The sequence below is a fragment of the Anneissia japonica genome, unplaced genomic scaffold (genome assembly GCF_011630105.1).
Source record: "Anneissia japonica isolate Jap-2015-1 unplaced genomic scaffold, ASM1163010v1 scaffold287871_len1641731_cov197, whole genome shotgun sequence".
Classification (NCBI taxonomy): Eukaryota; Metazoa; Echinodermata; class Crinoidea; order Comatulida; family Comatulidae; genus Anneissia; species Anneissia japonica.
In genome coordinates this window covers 172,631-188,313 of record NW_022712275.1, presented here as the reverse complement: position 1 = coordinate 188,313, position 15,683 = coordinate 172,631, and positions in this window count along the sequence as shown.

The window sequence follows — 15,683 nt, the reverse complement described above, 5'->3', positions numbered from 1 at the left end:
TCACATGTGTCTTGGGGACATCATGGAAAGTTGTTGTTGTTGAATAAGTATGAACGTGTTGATTACATTCTCTAATAAAGTTGTTGAAACACACAACCAAGACAGGAATATCATGAGTATTTACCCACACAATATCTTGCAAATCAATGGATATATATTAATTTTGTTTTGTTGTTTGGGGAATCAGTCTCAAGCAGCACCAACACCAGGACAGGCAAACAAGTTCCCCGGGCCTGGGTAATAATAGAGTACCATGTCACCAGGGTCAACATTATTATTCACCTTACAGTATCATGAGGTAGCTCAATCGGCTAATTTCTGGTAGCTACTGTGTGCGCACTAATCCGTGCACATTCCTTGGGGGGGGGGAGGGGGAACTGACATGCAAGTTTCAATAGTCCACCATCTTCAGGAAGGGATAATATGAAATGGGTAATATGAAATGTATGGCCATGTGCGTGTTAAAGAACATAAAACACTTTTCAGAAAAAAGTACCGCAGAAGTGTACTCCAAAGTACTGACCAATTCAACAACCTTAAGCCCCCACTGGAAATTAGTATAAGAAATTGTGTGTCTACCTTGGGGTTTTTCACACCAAAAAAACCAAATCCAATTCTACATTGCAAAGCCAACACTCAATGTTCTCAGAATTCACTTTCCTAACCATCAGGATATTGTTTGTGAAACATTTCCGAGCCACACAAGGTCTTTCATCCCAAGTTCATTGAAACATAAAATAGCCTTGGATAAGCAAGTCACCATGAAACAATTCTGAGACCAGAAAAATCAAATTGGGAAAAATACATTTACAATAAGACCACAGAAAATTTACATCCAATTTTGTCCACTTTGTAAATAGAAAAAGTTAAATAAAAATATGTCATCTTGTGAACCGTTAAATCCTGCACACACATCCTACCAAACAGTCAGGATGTCGCTTACAAACAATTTCCTTACGAACCACAACGTAAGTGGTCTTTTGTCTCAAGTTCAACTAAATCACTGAACAAGTTGTGTTAAAGAACCATAAACCACATCAGCTAGGAACATTATTTAATACATAAATTTCAATATACATAGCTTTATATTACTATACACAACTTTTTCATGATGGCATAAAGTGCAATTTATTTGAATGTTTGCTTTGTTCTTCCAATTATTTTACAAAAGCACAACAACAGAGCAATGACAAAAAATCCTATTAACAGCTAGCTGCAACTTGTCCACAATTAATAACATGAGCTATAGAACTAGGTAAAACGTGTTTTAATAACATTTGTGAGATGAATAATAAAACATAAATGTTAAAATATGTTTTACACATTTCCCAACTCAAAACCCCTTATACTTGTAAAGTCAAATCATTGCATCATTGAGTGCTCACTTAAAACAATTTGGGCTAATTTTTATGCTGAAGATACCTACTTCATTGCAGCATACTGTATAGCACATTTCTGAGTGAATTTTGTGGAAATATTTACTTGTTAAAATTCAATATATTTTTGGGTTAAAAAAAAGAAGCAAAGCAGTATGTCTTTTAAAGTTCAAAAATTTAATTTTACAGTGAAGCCATAACATTTACATATGTACAATACACATTTGGTATTTAGTAATAGCGAAAAATGCTGCATACAATATCATATAAAACAGTCAAAAAAAAGGTAAATAAAAAATTAAAATGTATTGCACATTAAAATGCATAATTGAAATTATATATGAGATGTAAAGGGAAAGGCAAAAATTAAGGGAAATTATTCTAGGGAAAAGTCTGAGAGGGGGATGATGTCATAGGGGAAAATGTCCAGGGGAGGGGGAAGAGAAATGTCCAGGGGGAAACCAGCCTGCCCCCAAACAGTAACACTAGAGTGATTTCCTGTATTGAACTCAAAGTGCACTCAACCGAATTGTCCTAGGGTGGGAAAAAGTCTGGAGAAGGCAAATGTCACAGGGAGAAACTTTACAGGGGGAAAATTTACAGGGGGAAACCAGCCTGTGCCCAACAGTAATACAGGAGTGACTTCTTGTATTGAACCCAAAGTGCACCCAATTGTATCCAAGCCGAAGTACTATAGCTACTGTACATAGGCAACTTATTCTTGTATGTCAACACAACATTCATCAATCCACCAATGTGTAATCTCACACTAACCTGCAACCTCACACTCTATAAACATTCCAGTGAAATTAGGACTGTTCACAGGGCAATGGGATCAGCTGATTGCAAGCTGATTTCCTTTTGTTCCTGAGATACTTGTTGAGGAATCATTAGCCAGTGGTAGCCCATATGGGGGAATGGGAAAGGCAAACCCCCTGTTGACCACAGATTGTCATATCATAAGAAGAATTGTTCTTTTTTTTTTTATAATTCTATAGGTATAATATGTATTAAAAAATGCATCAAGCCCAAAATTGCCCAGTTTTAATTTATAGGGAACCTTCTTCTCTGTATCTGCTACTTTTTTGTTAAACAGCATTGCCCTCAGTGGAGGATCCAGGGGTGGATAAAGGGATGCTCATCCTTACCCTAGGGCACCAGAAATTCACTGTGAAATAATTTAGATTAGAGATTAAAATGGCTAGAACATATTATCCATAAAAGAATTTAATAAAAAATAATTATAAATGTTTTAATAAATGCATGATAGATTGATAATCAAACATTTATATTGCAAAATATGTGTTTCATAAAAAAAGACCATCTTGTGTAATGCAAAACGTTTGGTAACTATGTAATATTTTGTATAACTAAGTGGCGCTTTTGGATAAGCACTACGTTGAACCTGGGCTTCAGTTTTAGGTACCCGAAGTGGTATTCTGGGCACTCAATGACAGTTGACAAATCCTGACAAGCCAACAGGTACAGCTGTCAGATTAATACTAGCTGAGATTAATCAGAAATCTTTGAACTGTAATAAAGTGTTTCTCATTTCAACCTAATTTCCTAAGCAGACATTTCCTCATTTTCTGGTATTTTTTTTAATGAATTCTTGTTGAGGATTATGGGTTTCTTGTCAGCAGTGCATAATACCTACACATATTGTGATTAACTGCTTGGGAACAAGGGAACAATCATGGCCAAATTTTTCATTCTGACCTCATACCTTATATGAGGGTCATGCTTAAATACTAGTACAGTACTGTAATTGCTAATGTATGAAAGAAATAATAACATGTGACTTAAGTGAGGCATTGCACCAATGTACTAATAACATCAGAATTGTTTTTCTGAAAGTGAAACTCTAATAGAAAGTACGTTCAAAATAATACTATATTGAAGCATTCTAAAACAATTAATTCGTTCATGTTGACTGACATTGGGAAGGGGAAACAGGCCGCTAGGAGAAGATAAATAATATTTTTACAGTACTTGGTATTTTTTTTGGTTCTTATTCTTCTAGAAACTGCAATTTTCTTACAAAAACCAACCACTGTCACAATATATACTGAAGTAGAAGGCAACAAAACTCATACCTAAAATTTGGAACACTATGTCACAGGAACATCTCATGTCACCTGTAATGGCACCGGCGGAGATCAGCCTGGATTCCCCTTCGTCCGATGCCAAGACAAAGTTGTTCGACCAAAAATGTTAACTTGCCTATCCAAAATGTAATTTTGATTGTCAATCTCTAATATTGTGATCTGGAAGCACAATTTTGGGTCATATTACTGTAATCCATAAAAACTCTCCACCTGAACCCTACCGGGAATTTTTATTCTGTCTCCCTGATCGAGGCTCTAGTCGGCCCCTTTGTTCGGACCCCACTGTCAGACATGTCGGACCCCTTGTTGCCAAATTTCTGGAGCCACCACTGAGCGTCACAAGAATTTCGACCAGAGGTGGCACCAGTGGCGAGGGGTACTTGTCGGGAAGACTTCACAGAGAAATGATAAATTGGGGGTAAAATTTACCAGGGATTAAAAAAGAAAGTTCTGACTACAAGTACTTTAGACTAGGCCTACATAAATACTGGAATCAATGTGCATAGTACAGTAATGTGAATGACCTATCAGTGGATCTCAAAGTGATTACCAGTAATCCCATGAAAAGAAGTAGTGTATCCAGATAATTAATTTAATTAACATTCCCAAACATGTTTACTTCATATTTTCTTCACAGCCTCTCAACATAATTGTTTCATTTTACATTTTCATCATGAAACTAGCCATGTAATAGGATGCAATTAATCAATAAATTCCTTGCTTATAGATCATTTACAACAAGTAATGGGTTAATTTGTCCTAGTTTCTGGTTTACTTACTGGTTTAAGATGTCATCTATCAGGCTACAGTGGTTTAAGCTTCCTTTCTTCTGGGAAGCTAGTCTACTATTTTTTCCTTGTGGTCAGGGGCAGATCCAGAGATGTCCTAAAGGGAGGCAGAAAGGGAGGCTGAAAGTGGGGCTGATCGAGACAGAACTACTCTAGGGGTCCGGGCATTATCCTTCTAGACACCTGAAAATAACCTCTGAGGCACTTTACGTGATCAACTATTTCTTTTTCTCTCTTTCATTCTTTTTACTTTTTTTTTTTGCAATATTTCAGACATATTATCTCTAACAGCGGTGGCTGTAGGACCCATTTCTTAGAGTATTGAGACTGGGGTTTATTTCTAAGTTGCTCTCTATTCTGCTGGTTTGGGAGTGAACCCACCTCCAACTTGTGGTTGAGGAAAGTAAAATTTTAGAGGTGTTGCACCTCTAAATTCCCAAAAATGGCGTTCTCATACTTTACAAATGGTCTCCACTATGTCTGAATTTGATAGCTATGAGTTTAATAGAAAATGTTGTGTTAAGCATTTAGATAACTTCTTTCAGCCTGAACTTCAAGAAAGCAATGGACTGAAGTCAATTTCAGAAAACAATTATCTGAACAATAATCTTAACAAAATAGTAAAAAGTAGAAATATAGTTAATTCAACTATAAAAACTATAACTGTGTGTAAGCATGAAAGCATTATTCTACTGCTTTTATCTTTTATTTTATTTTTATAGTGTCTATCAGATACCATAAAGCAGGCCTACAGTGATTTGCTTTCTGTGTTGACAAAATTGGCCATATAAGGATAGTGGCTTAATAATAATGCATTAGCTAAATTGGATCATGAATCACAGCATTGAATTGATGTTCCAAAACAGGAGCAAGTAGGTGGGGCCAAGAGCCACTCAGAACCCTCAGGGGGTAATACCCCCTGAAGCTTTAACAATTTAGGGATTTAAAAGGCTTAATTTAATCATAATCTGTAAAAGTTACATAGTTATATTCTCATCTCAAATCACTCTATCTTCCTTACCCTTTCTCTAATAAATCTTCACTATAGGCCTATCTATTTATTAGGAATCACTAACTGCACCTTCTTTTTCTTCTCATTTTTATGGGCCTGGATGTGGCTTTTTTGATGTTGTTCCTGTTTTAAGTTATAGACCCATCAGACCACTCTGATTTCTCATTTCAAACGCCCCTCACGATGGCTTGCCAGCACTATTTTCAGCTCAAAGAAATACTGCAAAAGCTTAATTCACATCTTTATACTTCTCCCCTGAGGGTAGTAACTTCTCCATAGTGGCAGTAACAATAACTTGTTTGACTTGGTTCCTGTGGAAACAATCGTCACAACGGACTTGCAATTGCCATGCACTTATTGTTTCAACTGAGCGATGATGTCACAGGTCTCTCGGCAGAGTTGTCAAGTATAATTTAGCAAATAATCCTTTTTAACAATGTTGGAATGAATGGCGGATCAACAGTGACGTCAAATTCTTAGCAATAATCATATGACTTATAATTTGAATGAGAAATACAGAAGAAATCAAACACTGTTAATGTTCACCACCACCAAATGACCATCTGTTTTATTATTTTTTCTATATAAAGATCATAACTCATCAAGAGCAGCATGTATAAACATGCATCATAATCATTCAAAATTTATTAGTAAATATTCTGTACTATGTTAACAGTATCATATTCCCCCAAACATTTTCCTAGCAGCTCCCCTTCCAATTTACCAACTCTGGATTATATTTAATTACGGTACTAATTAGGCCAAACAAAATTGTTGTGTTGTTGTCCATACACAATAACAATTTGTAATCAGGATTGGTTGGTCGGGATTTTTGTTTTCCAACCTATTGACTATAGTGCTAATTCTAGGGTTCATGACTAACCATTACTAATCCCATTCATACAATTTGATGGTTAACCACTTGGCTAAAATTTGTGGTATCAAACCATAAAGAAAGAAAATAAACTAAATATTTAATGCTTAATTTTATGTGCATATGTAATATTTTACTTCTTTTATAGCTTAATTCTAAAATCTATCCCAGTATAAAAAGAAAGTTTGGTGCAAGCAGAACTCACCTGTATATTCAAATCAGTTGGCCACTGTTACTGTGTTTATTAGCTGACTTGCCATTGTGTACTCTGCAAGTGTAGCAGTGTGTTGAGAGGCTGCTAGTATAACAGTAGGTTTGCAGTGAGGAGTTTGAGCTTTAGTGTGTGGCTATTTTGCTGAATGCCAGTCAAGTTTCCCCCCTTGGAAAGTCTCTCCCTACAAAGTCATCCCTAGACAAGTCACCCCTTTGCTAATTAAATGTTAGTAGCTAAAGTAATAGAATATTATTATTAACTAATAAGGATTTAAATACTAAAAATGGATGTAGACCTACTACTAATACCCCCTTCACACTGAACTAGTTTGCCATACTAGAAACGGATTTGCCGTACTGCAAACATGGAACGAACAGGTAAAAAAACGAGCCGAACGTCGTGAAAATGGGGCAAAATAGGAGTACGATCCAACACCGATGTTTTTACGTTCCAGCCCGTCCTGCCCATTTTCAGACAGAAAAATGAGAACAAGCTAGATAAGGGTCGTATTATAGCAGATCGGACTGAAACACGATCCAGATCCCTGTTCTGAACGTGTTAAATACTGCCTGAGAACGCAGCGCAAACGGGCAAGACTGAGCATGAACTGGTTTGAACAGACATGTTGTAGTGCAAACCGTGTTCAATATAAAGCAGAAAAGGAAGGTGGAAATACAAGCAGGGAAATGCTATTTGGCATGCCAGGATGGGAATGGTAGAGAGGGCAGCTTACCTTTTTATTGTCAACAAAAGGAAGACATGCTCCAAAGAATGCAGATGTGTCACCAAGGAAAAAAACAACTAAGAGCCCTTCTAAAAGCAGCCCTACTGCACATCCCATGAGGATGAGGATTGAAAAAAATCTGAGAAACCAAAAAATGATCAGATCATATTTTTCTTTCTATGTTAAAATTTTCTATAAAAAAACACCAATTTGGAGATAAAAAGCTGGCTTTTATTATTATCATGACTCAATTAGTTCAGTTGAAAAGTAAGTCAACAACTGGTCAAGACAAAACCATGCCAAGTATTTATAGGTATTGAATTTCAAGAGGAAGTAAAATACACAAAGGTTCTTAAAAATGTTTTATTGGTAATTTTTCCAGCCCAAAACCGTTTATTTTATCGTAATTTAGAGCAGTGGTTTGTGATTTACCTCCCCAAGTATATGACTCATTCAGTATGACAGAGCTGCCACAGTCATCAATGACAGACTTTCTACTCCAGTAAGTCGCCTCTCGTTGACCTCTCTACTTTCGGTAATAATTACGGGAAAAATAGCCATTCAATTGTCTCATCAATAACTCATTTTAACTCTAGGCATTCAGATGATTGAGTAAAACATGTGTTTTTTTTTGCAGGGATATAAATGAAATTAAAAAAAGCATATGACATCCCTGTATAAAAGTGGCTAGATGATCTAATTTTGTAAAAATTTTGCAGTCAGAAAAGCTTAATTCATTATTGGAATCTTCAGCTGTTTGCCGAGACTTGACATATTTCAGAGATGGCAGACTTTTTGGAAGCTTTTTTCGTGACTAATATTCATGAAATGAATCATGTTTCTTTCAAAAACTATTTGCTGGAATACAAGACATTAAAACCAAATAAACATAACAATAAAATATAAAAAATAGGTCTGACAAAAATGATAGATTAAAAATATATATGAAAAAATAAATAAAACAACAAAATATAAAAATAAATATAGGAATAAACCATAGAATGAAATGTTTAACATAGTAATTGTTTATTCACCTGATTGTGTATTGATAATATTTATTTGTCTGTAAACTGTGGCTTTGTCTTCCAAAATACAATAACTCACTCTTATTGATAATTTTCATTGCATTGATATGATTTCATATTTTCCCTTATACTACTGTAGTAGTAAACAACTGTGAGTCATTGTTGTTGATTGTATCAATTATTAAATATTTTTTGCATTAATTAATGCCTGATAGTGTATTTTTTCCACTCTCATTTATCAATATTCTATTAGAATGTTGAATGACTAGAGGTCATCCATCCATTGTGTGCTCTATAATTTGGATATATATTAGCACAGTATTAATTTTTCTTTGACTGGTGATACTGTATTTTCTTTTGTTTTACATGATATGTGGGACAACCTTTTGTTTTCTCAATACTGGATTATTATCTTCACTATCAATCTTTTTAAATATTACATGACTCAAACTGTACTGTGTTTTTAGGGTCAAAAATCTATTACTGTATCAAATGTTATTCTAGATGTAAAAAAAGATGGAAATGTTTTGTGTAATATGTAGGAAAAGGCTTCAAGGCAAACCCACAAGACAGAAACATTTATAAAACAGGTTCTACAGGCCAGGTGGAAACATTCTCATATAATTGGCTGACATATTAAAACTTTTATCTCAACAAAACTTAGCAAATGGTGTAAAAAAGGAAGTTTTTAATATGAAACTTTGGTTTGTTTTGTTAAACCCTTATTTTGTTTAAAATTATAAAAACCAATGATTTTTCACCAAATTGTAAATGTTGTGATAAAAAGTAAGTTAAAGAAAGAGGCTGAGGCATTAAAGTTTCAGGTAGTATCAATACTTAAAAGAATTTCATTTAGCTTTGATATTGTATTTTTTATAAGTAATCCATCTGCACATAGGTTCATAAGTTTATTTATTGTTTTAATTGGAATGTTTAGGATGTAATGATTATATTTTTGCGATCCGATTTAGTACTGTGTAAGTACTGTACTCCATTTCATACTATATAAAACCAGCTAAAAATATTTATTTTTTTGGGTTAAATCTGCACATAGGTTCATAAGTTTTATTATTGTTTTAATTGGAATGTTTATGATGTAATGATTATATTTTTTCGATCCGATTTAGTGATTTTGACATCTTGAAGTGGCTGTTGAAGTCCCACCCTCCCCTGCTATATAAAAGTGAACAATATAAGTGAACCCCTTAGAAGGTAGGCCAATACCTATAAAAATGAAAAAAAAATGAAAAAATACAATGCAATAACCAATGATGCTTTTGCTTTTTAGGGATTCCGATTGACAGTGGCGGCTCCAGAAATTCCCCGACAAGAGGCCAAAGATCCTTGACAAGAGGTTAAAGTTCCCAGCAGGGAGTCCACTATCTTGATGAACATATTAATAATAGACAACTCTATAACCTGGTTCACATTGAACTTTTATCTAGATATAGATCCACTTAACTAGTTAAATGTTCGACATGAACCAGTCAATTATAGCTAGATAAAGGCTTAAGTCACAAAGTTAAGTGACTTAACTTTACTAGAATAACGGTAGATTAACTTGCTTAACAGTAAAGTCAGCTCGGATTACAAGGACATGATTATTCAGGGGTCAAAATAAACCAATCAGGTTTAACCCACATACCGGTAACCTTTTATCATCACAAGCTTGATTGTTGTTTCCGTAGCGAGAAGGTTGTGTTGTATTAAGGGTTTATTTTCTGGTTTGAGATTCTATCATTATGGCTGCCGATCGCCAAAGAATTAGGTATTGCTGGACCTACAAAGAGTAGTGTGATCTAATCGACATATGGAGAGAGCCAGAGATTTCGGAAAAACTTAAAGACAAATTATGTAGACACAAGGCAATAATCCACGAAAAGATGGCCGTGAGGGTGAGAGACCTCAGGTACACTTAAAGCACTGCAACAATAACAGTTTCAAAACTCAAAAATCTAAGGACCGAGCACAAAGCAGTACGCTACGTCTTCATTCGTGGGACAGGCAAAGGCTCAGAAAATGTAAAACGTGATGACCCGAAGGCTTCGTGCCCACATTACCATGCTCTCAATGAAATTCTAGGTGGTAAACCATTTGTTAACCCACCGCCTGGGCTGCTGGGCCAAACTTTGTTCCCAACCACCACGACCAACAACAATCAAGAGTCAGTTGAAAGGTACGTCGTAGGCCTAGTCTAGGCCAAGGCTACTAATTTTTTACTTGGATAGGGTTTAGGCAGACCATATGCCAAAAAATGGCAACTCTCAGTAAAATTCCTTAAAGCAGTGTTCCCCAATGAAATGATTAGCTTATTCATCAGAGGGTTTTCATGGTTCTCTGACAGGGGTCCTGTTCTCCAGACTCCAGCAGGACACCACCACTGATATTCAAGAAATTAGCAGCATGCAGACACGAAGTGACTGAGAGATAATACAGTTTCAGACAAGGATGACAAAATCTTGTTAATAGGATGGGCAAGACAAATAACATGATTCATCATTAGAGATGCTTTTATGATGAGCAAGAGGGCATTAACCTGGTTAAACACCACAATCTACTGACACACTTTCACAAATTGAGGTTAAAAGAAAAGACTAGTAACATCCCTTATTCTGCTGTTAAGATACCTACTCTAATAATAGCTAATGATTGACATCATAAGTGTTTTAGTAGTATTGTCTGATTTCTGAAAGGACGCGAAGCTTATCTTTGGTTACGCTATTCAACTAAACCATGCATTAGAAATAGTACCTTTCTCTCTGCACCATTCAAGTATAATTTATTAGACCCCTGAAAATCTTTAGCGAGGTTTTACAAGATAATATGTGTTAATCTAATGTCTATGGCTTCATTGTTAATCAAGGTTGATAAAGAATAAAAAAACCATTAACAATCACTCTCCAATATTAGTAACTATTACCTTTTTTAAAAGTAATACGGAGAACAATAACAGCGAAAAATGCATGGTTCGGCTGGTTTTCATCGTCGACTAGGTGGTCTTAAATGAACCCAAATATTGTGTTTTTATACAAGGAGACTTTATTCATCCACTAGGGGGAAATTTAATTTCATTGTGACGAGGTTATTACCCCTACGGACTGAATATACTAATTATTTCATTTCTTCATTTTACCCGAACTTAACCTGTAGATTTATAGTGGTGCAAGATCAAATACAATAGTTTTAGGATATAATTAATGATAACAATGATGATAACTAGATTTGGGGGCTCACTCTCATCCATTTTATGGTACAAAAACTGGGGTTAACCACCTGCCTCAAATAGCCCTAGTAGCTCCGGAGTTATGTTACACTATGTAGCAAACTTAACCCCAGAGTTATTCTATTCTACATAGTGTGGACGAAAGTTGACTTTGTTGAAAAAGACAATTACATTTAGAACTCAATTCTGTCATAGGCCTACAGTATAATGCATTAAAAAGAGATAAGTGCACATTTAACTTTTTAGTGATCTATTGCATTTGCAAATATTAATAAATTATTACACATTTGTATTGTTTGCTACAGATTAATCAAACCTGACACTTGTAATTACAACCATACATTTAATGTAAGATTGTATTGTAATATTTGAATAATAAAACAACTTATTAACAAAGAATATAGGCACCAGTAGCATACTCATTGCAGAAACGTCACTGCTCAATCCCCTGAGAAGCGAGATGCAATATTACAGGAAAGTTGATTAAAGCACTTACAAAAATAATCCATACAGCTTTTATTATCATATTATTCTCCTTCAGTATAATTTATTAATATCATAGCCTGTAAGATACGAATAGGTTGTTAAATGGTCATTAGATATGGAGCATGCTCATCCTCTCCTCCTATCCTCTCCTCCTATGAGAATTAGGTTCATCAAAACAAATTGCAGAGGTTTAATCACATACAACTTCATTTCTGAATATAGACCTAATGGTCACTTTTCAAATTATTAGCTAACATGAATATGCCTACTATTGACAACAAATATCTATTACATGGAATAAACAATTTCAGTGAAGTGGAAGCAAAGGAAATACAGCTGTATGGATTATTTTCTGCAAAACTAAATTTTCACTATTTTGAGTGCAGGAAATACATGCTGCAGGAATAGAATCAGTGGCCAATGACATTCCAAGTCTGCCAACACCAGAGCTAAATTTCCCTATTTGGCAACGGTTTGTTCCAATAGCAATACTTGCTTTGCTCAAAGCTCCTGGAGAGATAGCAAGGTGTAGATCATAAAAATTGAGTTTCAAATTCAACTGTACATAAAAAGTGAGAGACAAACTGGTCGGTAAACTGCAATAGGCTACTGAAGGGGCTGCTGCAGAAAGCAAACTAGCAATATTACTCAGATGAGATTTTTGCTGCAAAGCAGCCAATTCATATTCTTGACAGCAATTTGACCTCTGAAAGGTCATTGTTTGTCAAAAAACAAGGGCCTAAGACGACTGAGAAGCGGAGTTTCCTTCTTTCGTTCTGCCGAGTAAAATCAATTACTTTAGGCGACGTTTGTAGACTAACCTACACGTACCAACGTCCGCATGTCGCGACGCTCGAATATTACTATTCAGCGTTTTTACTATATTTCTAGGTTTCCTATTTATACGCTTAATTGGCCCATGTCTCAGCCACAATACTTTGAGGCCAATATTATTTACGAACCCAGTTAAACCTATTTACTAGCCTAAGAAAGTTCCTGTAGGAATTGATCATTAAGGACCCTCGATAAAACAGATAATATGTGAAATATTAAATATTCAAGACATAAAAGTTAAATTGCATGTTGAAATTGTAATCATATTTTTTAAGTCAACAAAAAATGTTGTACTAAAACAGGCAGAATCTTTAACTTTTTTATTATTTCATCATTCTTTGTTTTTATATAAATTTGGCATCTATATTACAATCAGAAAACTATAATTTGTACTGTACCAATTTGTAAAATAACTTAATAGCAAACTGTCTTAGAAAACTTTAGAAGACATGCTTCTACCAACCAAACTATGAGCAAGTAGGGCACGGGTCTCAAGTTGGAAGAAGTCATTTGCTGGAGATCTGTTAAACAAACTTTCTTTGCACATCTAATTTTCTTTTTCTGCTTATCGTGTTACCAATTGATACTGACTTCCATGAGACAAATGATAATAAAGGGGTAATAGAGAAGTTTGATATGCGCTATATAAATAAACAATAATAATAATACAGTTACTTTCAATATTATTATTATTTTATTACTTTATTGTTTTTTGCTCTTTATTTTGTATTCATTGTAAAGCGCTATCTATCTATCTATCTATCTGTCTGTCTGTCTGTCTGTCTGTCTGTCTGTCTGTCTGTCTGTCTGTCTGTCTATCTATCTATCTACAGAAGTAAAACATGTAGTTTTAATGAATTTGTGGGAGACGGCTATTTTCTGGAAGATACTTGTCTGGCTGCACTGCATAAAGTCCTCAACCAATGTTCAGGAAGATGACAAGTAAAACTAGTCAATCATTTTTTTGTGATGAGTAAAAAGGTCAGCAAAGGGTCAAACAGACAGATCACTGACAGGTACATGTAGGGCTAACAATGCACTGAAAGATGGATATCTATGCAAGCATGAAAAGCATTGTCAATTAACAAACTTAATTATCTGCTTTCTGATTTGTTGATTTGTTCATTAACCTCCCTACTGTTCTTGATGGATTGGTCAGTCGATAACTTCACTTCATTGTAGCAACAGAATTATCAATTGGGACGAGACTTTAGATACACCATGTAAAATGATATTACACTGCTTGACAAGTAGTCAACCAGTCTCAACCGTGGCATTAACTATAGGTTTATCAATTGCAAATTAATTAGCTGGAATATCAGTGACTGGAAGTTTTTCTATCATTTTTCGCTGTAAACTGATGGGTAGACATTTTTTTAATACATTTCTATGTACAAATTGATAACATTTATGTTACTTCAAAATGGGCAAGTTGATTTAAAAAATGTTTATGATTTTTTTGGTGTTTAGCATGGGACAATACATCTTAAAACAACTCTGACCGTTTAACTGGATACACTGGATATTTTTATCATTCTTTATATTTATATATAATTATTTTAACACTTTTTGTTTTTGTATGTAAATTTTTACCTGTTTGATATCCTTTTAACTAATTTTATATTGTTTTTATAATTATTTTAACCCTAATAAATGTCATGACACTGTTATGACAATAAAGAATATCTATATCTGTATCTGAATGATGTGCAACAGACATTTTCTTCAGAGAACCAGAAATCAGTGATGATCAGGAAACTTAATAGACAGTGCCATGTATCACTTTAATCTTTTTTTTTTACGTTTTCTAATTCATGCTTCAGGAAAGACAAAACACTTGTTGAGAGACACCAATTAAAAACACTTGTTTCTATGAAAGTGGATTTGATTCGTGTTAAGTACAGTAACATAGCAGTCAGTTTGAATTGAAAGAACTGTGAATGGCTGCCTATGTTATCTGCTTGCTTGACGTTTCCAGTGACAAAAAATAAATAATGGTTGATGTTTTAATGAGGTGTCAAACAGAACTTCATGTTCCGTTTAGGAATGTGGAAATATTTTATCAATTTAACTACTGTATATAAATCACAGCCTGTATGATTTTGAAACATTATAATTATCTTATCACATAATAATTAACATCAGTTTTAAAATGATTATTACAGTAATTTAATAATTATTTAATACAATTAATAATAGTATTATTAATAACAAATTGCAATAATAATAATTAACATCAGTTGTAAAATGATTATTAAAGTAATTTAATAATTATTTAATACAATTAATAATAGTACTATTAATAATAAATTGCAATAACAGTTAATAACAAAAAGTATTATTACTATATTATTATTATTTAGTAATTCTGTAGACTATAAAATAAAATGATTAATGAAAATAATCTAATAGTTACTTAATTTACATTTTCATAACATATTTGAATGAGAAAAAAGAAAATGAAAAGATGACTATGTTTTGTCCAGAATATATCAAAAGGTCAGAGGTAAACAAGTTCATTGTATAAAGAAGCAACATTGACTCCAAGAGTGTTGTCGCCACATAAGAACGTCCCAGCAGGATGGCAGTAACAAAAGAACTTTGTGATGGCTGAGCAACACTCCTTCAGGGGATGGTCCTGCCAACTGAAACGTAAACCAGATCTCGGTAAGATACATGCCGTGTGTCCACGAGGAGTGCCAGTGAAATGTTCCCCTGCTGAAATGACAATCCGTTGTTCTGAACAATCACAATATTGGCAGCTGAACTACAATTGCGGCTTCAACGTTTTCGCAGACGGATCCTTGAAAGATGCCTCCGAGATAGAAAAATAAAAACGTGACCGAGGATAAAGGTTAATGACAATACTTCACCTATGTCGCCTAAATGTATCGTGATATTAAAATAGATACAAATAAAAGAAAGAAGGTGCTTGAATATGTCAATCAAATCTGTGAATTAGCTATAATGCATATCCGAATCTATGAAATCTCATGGGGAAGTTACGAGACGTATATCA